General features: G+C 31.4%; 1 long non-coding RNA gene across 1 annotated transcript; it reads right to left on the bottom strand.

The window, feature by feature from the left end:
* Positions 1 to 3,689: 3,689 nt before the first annotated feature.
* On the bottom strand, positions 3,690 to 6,770 carry LOC113301931. Its single transcript, XR_003336549.1, has 6 exons — positions 6,235 to 6,770; positions 5,919 to 5,999; positions 5,764 to 5,833; positions 4,625 to 4,678; positions 4,397 to 4,516; positions 3,690 to 4,121 (listed from the first exon to the last, which is right to left on the bottom strand). It is a non-coding gene; the product is annotated as an uncharacterized LOC113301931 (long non-coding RNA).
* Between the last annotated feature and the right edge of the window lie 1,349 nt (positions 6,771 to 8,119).

Genomic DNA, 8,119 nt, shown 5'->3' with positions numbered 1-8,119 from the left:
TCAACCAAACTCATAACCATATCATTGCATAACACATATAAAGAAACTTGTTAATATTTACATCAAGTTGCTGCTGTTATTCCTCAAATAGGTTTTTCTTTATGTTTCCGCAGAGGTCATTTTATGGCCAAAGAGATCCTCCCAAAACATGTAACATGCAAATGTATACGAACTAGTTTTTCACCCGTACTACCCACGGGTATGTTTTCTGTTTGTGAATTTATATCCTAATTAATTGCATTTTAAGAATTAATAATTTTAATTAGCTCATGATAAAGTTATTTAATACTTAGTAAAAACCGATGCAATAGGGAAAAAAATAATTTAAAGTGGCATGGGCTTGTAGTGCAATTTCTCAATAATGGTTAAAAGATATTTCATTCCTTTTTTTTTCTTCCAAATTTTGATATCATTTAAAATATCTGAGTTTATGCTTTTGTTTTCTTATATCTCTTACCGTCTACCAAATCATCGTGTTCTTTCACTTCATATCAGCAGAAGTATCATCGAAATCGCGATACATCATAATTTCAGAAAGAAAAGAAAAAATGGTGCAACTGTTTGATTCTCTAAAAATTTGTCCAACTTGATTTTTAGCAACCACACTCACCTTATATCATTGGAAAAGTGCAATCTTAGATTTCCAGAGACCTACTTATATCTTCGTTGTTTGTCATGACTTAATTATATTATACTTCTTAAGATTTTTCATTTGATTTTCATACCAGAGCATATATCACATTAATTCAATTGATGCGCGTGAAATAATAAAAAGTGGACATCTATAGTAGAAACTCTATAAATTAATGTTGTCGGGACCATCAAAATTTATTAATTAAACGAGATATTAATTAATCGATAAATTAATAATTATTAATTTATAGATAAATTTCGTATCAAATAATTAGTTTATAAACAAACAAGTATAATCCAAAAATAAAATATATATTTCATATAGAATACAATATGAAATCATTTTACTAACGAATAAAAAATATTTTAAATAAATACAATATGGAATCATACTACTGACAAAAAAAAATCATAAACACAATATGGCTTCTCATCTTAAAGGTGTTAAAAAACCAATAATGACCGATTAAATTCCCAGAGCATGATATGAAAAGATCATAAACACAAGGATAATCCAATAACACAGAAAATTCTTACAATGATATGAAAAATTAGAAATGAAATTCAATGCGATATTGATTTTAGCAAAAAAACAGAAGACAATTGAATCATTTTTCAAAAAGTCTTCGTAAATCATTAATGTATTGACTATATATATAATGCATTATTAATTTATATTTCATATGAGACCTACATAGGTAACCAAAAAAATATTATCTTATAATTTTAGAGAATTATTAATTTGGCACGTTGTTCCCGACTCGGGACCAGCCAAAAATATTATGTAAGAGAGTTTATTAAATAATCGAGTATTAATTAAAAGGGTTTGTACTGTAGTATACTTGCATTTATGGGAAGAAATATTCCACGCTCAATTTTGCTCCTCCCCGCATTATCCCGTCAAAATAATACTATTATTATCTACAAAATAACTCCTTAAAAATTTATTTCCCTTCTCTTAAGAGTTCTTTTTAGTTAGTGCCGGTTTGTTAATTGATTGATCACCTAAGTTTGTAAACTTTTCCCAACTCTACATTCTTATTTTATCCATTTACATATATAAAATTGCACACGAAAAGGATTTTGAGGAATCACGAATCGAATAGGAGCCTGATTCTCAAGTAGGAGGTCAGCGGATCGAGTGTCCGATCAAGAGTTTGGAGATCTCATGAAATGCTTCTCTTATGTAAAATTATAAAGTTTAAGTTCTTAATGTACCTTCTTTCCTATTAAGAAAAAAAGAGGAATCACGAATCAAAACACTATTTATCATCCGAGGCTTTTTTAGAATAATTATTACCCAAGTTTATAATAATATTATTGTTTCTCATATCCACACCATTATTTATATCTATTTACATACGTAAGAATATAAGATGCATCGATAATAAGGTAGGAAAATTGCTTCAAAAAGAAGAAAAAAAAGGCAGGAAAAAGATATCAAGAGGAACGCATTAACCCCACTTGCACCCACCAAAATATTATAGATGCAAAATGTGCATAGATTTTATGTGATTTGGGAAAATATTAATAGTAAAATTGAATTTATATAGTGAAGGTGTAAAATGATCATTTAAATCATTTTTCTTATTTTCAGCCCGACGGATTCTCTACGTGCAAAATTTCCTCTTCTTGATTGATGTATTCAAAATGAGATTTATGATGTTTTCGTGAAAATGCAAAATTTTATACCACCTGAACCTCCATATTAGGTTTTTTTTTTTTTTTGGTGAATCTCAGAACAAAATTTGTTCGAGCCCGTAGCATATGAGTGGTGGCTTCGTCCCTGTTCATTATACTCTATGGTAAACTGACGTTGGTAATCATACAATTCTAACGAAGAACGAAAATAGCCCCAAATTTCAAGCTAGAGACATGAAATCACCCTCAACTTGCACCTCCTCTGCATTCTAATGAACACGAAAATAGCCCAACCATGAAGTTTTTATGTACTTATTTGACATCACTATAATTTGCTTGGCTTAGCCATGTGCTTCTGCTTGCATACCTATGTGCACTGTAGCTCCTTGTTGCTACATCAAAAGATCAAATGTACAACAATATCCCTCCACCAAAAGAAGAAAGCCAACTATTTAAATTCAAATGTCAACTCAATAAGAAGTGAAAGTTCTACGAAAAATAGCAAAAAAATAGTAAAGATGCAGTACCACCACCAATAGCAACCGGACTTCTACTTATACATGAATCTCTTAATCATCAATAGCTGGCATGGTCGTCCATTTTTACTTCTTCTACTTATTTCACAGTCATTTTCACTGCTTCTACTTATTTATTTCACAGTCACTGGCCATTTTTACATTTTTTTTGGTGGCTCTTTTGGTGTTCTTGCTGAATTGATTTTCCCAAATTCGGAGAGAAGTTTGGAAAGAAGTTTTTTAGCTAGAGAAAAAAATAACAGAACCAGTGAGTGGATCACAAAAACTGTTATAAATAAAATTGTTAACAGTAGATCACAAAATTATGTAATCCAGACCGCAATCTTAGAAAGAACAAAGGTGCTACTTCTCAACATTTTTCATGCATTTCTAACACGCTAGTGTACGTATTCAAACACCGATGTACTAAATATGTGATGTTAACTCCCAGAACCTTCGTTTCACAAAACAGTACCATGCATTACTATTGACCACAAAACATGAATTTTAATTCCCTGCAATTTCCCAGTAAGTTCAATCATAATTTTTCTATAGTATGAACTACAAAATCAGAAGCATAAAAATTAATTTCGAATTTAAATATCTAATATTACAATCATTACGCATAAAAAATCACTATAATGTAGTATTTGGCTCCATGCGCCTCCCGATTCTGAACTCAACATGCATGTATCAATCTGATCTTACAATATGCTTCTCGCATCAACAAACTGTGATATCGGATGTAAAGTAAAAACGCATAGCAAGTTGTTGAAGTACAAATACAAAGACATACATGAAAACTTAAACACTATAGCCAAAGATTGGCAAATTTTATCCTTCCATCACAGGCTTAAACATTGTCAGTTAAAAAAAAAGTTATAACCAAAGAACCACGTGTTTAAACATTATTTTGTTTTCAAAGAATCATGTACCATGCACATCACCTAAAGCTACACAATAAATGGAAACTACAATCCCAATGAGAATAAATATATATAACTGGTGTTATAGTGTAATATTTACATGGGGCATCAATCGGATGGCAAAAATATCACCATCTTCGATCTATCAAACGCCATGTTACGGCAATGGTATCTACCACCGTAGTTATAAAAACATCACCACCTGGTACTGGTTCTCTTAAAGCTCCATGTTACAACGGGAGATAATTGGGATACCAAAAAAACGCGCACCAAGCCCCTAAAGAAGCAACACAGAAAGATACATAAACACTATAGCCACCTGATGTGTTGGTTCTTCTGAAGCACCATGTGACAATAATTGGGATATTATAAGCAACTATGGCCACAACAATCAGTGATTTCAAATCTGAAACAGAACAAAAAACACCAAGTAAGAACAAATAAAGAATGTTACAAATACAAAAAAGCACACCATACACATCAGTTAAGCTACACTATGACGAATTGTAGAAACCATTGAAGACAAATGTTTCAATATCGTTGGGAAATCCATATAAACCAGAAGATAGAAAATCATATAAACCAAAAAGAACTTGAATATTGAATATATATGTGTCAATCCATGCCAACTCGAAGAGGAAAAGATCACTGAACGAAATGTAAATCTAAAAGTTTGAATACCTTATTTGTAATGGGATTACTGGGATCATTTTACTTCTTGTTGTTGCAGACAAATTTGAGAGAATTAGTTCGGACTGAATCGATCACAGTAGCCGAGAGATAAATAGCTTGTGAAGTAACCTATACGTGCCGATGATAATTCTCGGATAAATGCTCATTAATGAAAATCAACATAAGACCCTAACAATATTTCCTCTAAGTTAAGAATTAGAAACCATAGAAGATTACCGTTACATTGAAAGAACATTTACTGCGCCAGCCACCAATCGACTTACAAAATACCTGCAAAACAAATACGTAAACATTAGAAGAAAGCTGCATCGAAATAATGGCTGGCTTAGCATTATGTGGAATGCTTTTTATATTGAGAGACATTAAGCCTATAAATAGGCAGAATATTTTCAATTTGAAATAAAATCTAAAAATATCAAAAAAAAAATTTATTTTTGTATTGTTTTTGGCAAGCTCAATCCACGTAATTACTTGACTACCTTATTTGAACTATTTTTTACCGCATTTACTTAAGTATATTAAATGAACAATATTAAGATACATAGCAATAAAATCATAATATTTTTAAATAAATAATATTAGGTCGTATTTAAATATATATTTTTTTCCTTATTTTTCTTATTCTTTTGAAATAATTCCATATTTATTCGTTGCCGATATTTGTCCAAAATATTTTGAGCAACTTCTCGCGTGGGTATGGAATTTGCTTCTTTTTTTTTGGTTAAGAAATAACCTTTATTAACAAAAGTAATAATAATGAAATTCATTCATTTTTATCTATCCCTTTTGGATATTAGAACAAATCTATTTACCAATATAAGCATTTTATGTCTGCATCGAAATAATGGGTTCGTATCTTCTGGCCAAAGCATTGGTGAGCCACGTGTGCCAAGCCAATAAATTGGTGACACCTGTTCCATTTGATTTGTAACAGCAAAGCCGGGTGGAGTTTCCTTTTTCTACTCTTCTCTGTTAGGTAACAGCATCAAAGTAATGCTTTGGCACCGAAATCAAATGGAACAGGTATCACCGTTTTATTGGCTTGGCACAGGTGGCTCACCAATGCTTTGGCACAGAAGATACGGACCCCTGCACAACAATAATAGACGTAAATTTCTAATAATATTAGAGGAAGGTTTTTATTTTTTCTGAATGAAGAAAAAAAATCCTTTGAAAACCATCGAACCACCGAAATAAAATTAAATGCTATAATATTGCTAGGGCTCATAACATTCATCTTTTTTTGTTCGACATTCAGTGTTTTTTACTGCACTTTTAAATTCAGAAGTACCAAAGACGATTAATAGTAAGATCATACTGATAGAGGTTGATCTAAAAGCCAGTAAGAGTATTACCTATCAGATCAAGAACAACAGTAAGGAAAATAAACGTCAGCTCGAAGAAAGCAGTAAAGATGTAACATGTCTGATCAAAGAAAGAGGTAGGGTTAAGACTCATCCAATCAAGGAAACGAAATAATCAAGATCAAAGAAAGCAATAAAGATCTAACCTGCCAGATCAAAGAAAGAAGCAACGACACTCCATGTCAGAGCAAATAAAGCATGAGGGAATTTCCATATAGCTACGAAAACTATAAACACACTCAATAAGAAAGGGAAACAGATCCGTGCATGAACACTATAAACACACTCAATAAGAAAGAAAAATGTGCATGAACTTCAATAAGATATCAGGGAATTTTGGCAATAAAAAGAGCAGGAGCTGCGATAACTAACGCTGCAAAGCACACAAAATACCCAAATATGCCAATTTTCCGTGATTAGGAGAAGCAGATCCGTGTAAAGCAAAGTTTTCAAACATATTACCTGATATATTTATGGTTTCACCAATTGTTAATTTGCTACGATTAGAATCCCAGAAGCACAGTTAGCACCTGCAAATCAAAAACCACTATATTAAAGTCAAATAAGAACTCAAAGTTCCATTAAGAACAAAAACCCAGGATTTTATCAATCGAATGATCAAAATACCAACGAAAAAAAAGAAGTCTAAAAACGAAAACAAACATGTCAATATTTCCGTGATTAGTTTTTAATAATATCGTGCAAAAAAAAAGTCATCTTGGAAATATTTCTTATTAGCCCGGTATTAGTTTTCAGCAAAGCCAAAAAGTCCTGACTTTTTCGGGTGTATTACCTGCAAACCCAAAACCACCATTAATAAGTGAACCCTAATATCAAAAAGACCGGCAATATAATGGCAAAAATAATAAACCCTAATATTTAAAAACAATAAACCATAACCATGTGGGAAAAAAAACTATCGGAAGAACGATGAGATTCCACACTTGCTGCATCACTTTATACAGAGAACATCTTACCAAATTTTACAATTATATAGAATGAAGAAATAGTAAAATTTCCCAATTAAGGTAATAAAATCTCAAACAAAATAGCCACAATTAGTTAGCAACCATGAAATAATATTTTTCGATAAGGAAAATAATATCTAACTTTTTTTTTTAACTTTTGATTATAGAAAAAAAGCAGATTAAGAAAAATAATCTTTGCAAATCATAATTTAGCTCCATTGTTTGTTTTGTATTAGCTCCATTCAAATCATAATCTTTATTCCAAATCATTCATACAAAATAGTAACAAAAATCCAATTGCTGTGCAGGACAACAAGTAAAAATTTGGCGGAAAAAAGATTCGGGCTAATCAAGTTTTGCAGAAAAGAGATTCATGACCGGGCTAATCAGGTTTTTTAAAATTCTTTTTTTTTTTCCGATTTAATTGATAGTTTTGGGATGTAATTAGGAAAAATACATTTTTTAAGAATGTAAACGGAGGCAAGAAGATTTTTCAAGATTTAGTTATCTTACTTTTATAAAAATAATATTTTATTAGTTTAAATTCAATATTTTATTACTAAAAAAAAGTAAATGGTGGGGCCAGAATTAACCACAAGCTAGAAGTTAGAATCAACGTGAAGCTCCGGTGAATGAGAACGCTTTAAAAAACTCTGTTATTATATAGAAAACTAGTTGGTGCGCCCGTGCTTTGCACGGGGCTAGATATTTTATAGAGTATATTTTGGATCCAGTAAAAAAACTCAAAATTCAAATCTTGAAAACAAAAAAAAACACAACCAAAAATAGAACGCGCGATTGGGGGATATCAAAACTAATTGGGGGATATAGCTACATAACAAAATATGGATCCAAATATCAAATCTGGGTCACCCCTTATGTAATTATTTTTTTAATTCATAATCTAGCCCTCACTAATCAGGTTTAGTGGTAAATAATAATTAGTAAAATCTTAAGTATTTGGGGGATATATTAGTGTGTATTTTTATTTGAATTTGTGTGAGGGAGGTGAGAGTAGAAGGAGGGAAAAATATTTTTGGGTGGAAATTTTTTTGTGAAAATGGAAGATGATTGTGAGGAGAGAATTGCAGCTGCTGAATCTTTAGCTCAACTACAACAAAAATCATATATTTAATCTTCGGTTAATGATAACAACTCACAATTGGAATTACATGATGAACCAACACCCTTGGATCATGATTTTCGTGAGCATCAAGTGTTTTTTGAAGAGCCAACCCAAGAAAGTAAACATGTTCAACATACAAGCAACCCCAACACACAGGTAATGCTGCTAAGGGTCGAAAAGTTTTTTTTTTTTTTTTTTGAAACCGCCATTTTTTCTCTGAAAAATCTTGGTGCCGGCATACCCGTAGTATGAA

The sequence above is a fragment of the Papaver somniferum genome, chromosome 8 (assembly GCF_003573695.1).
Source record: "Papaver somniferum cultivar HN1 chromosome 8, ASM357369v1, whole genome shotgun sequence".
Lineage (NCBI taxonomy): Eukaryota > Viridiplantae > Streptophyta > Magnoliopsida > Ranunculales > Papaveraceae > Papaver > Papaver somniferum.
The sequence above is the reverse complement of the archived record's forward strand: the minus strand, read 5'-3'. Positions and strand labels throughout refer to the sequence as shown.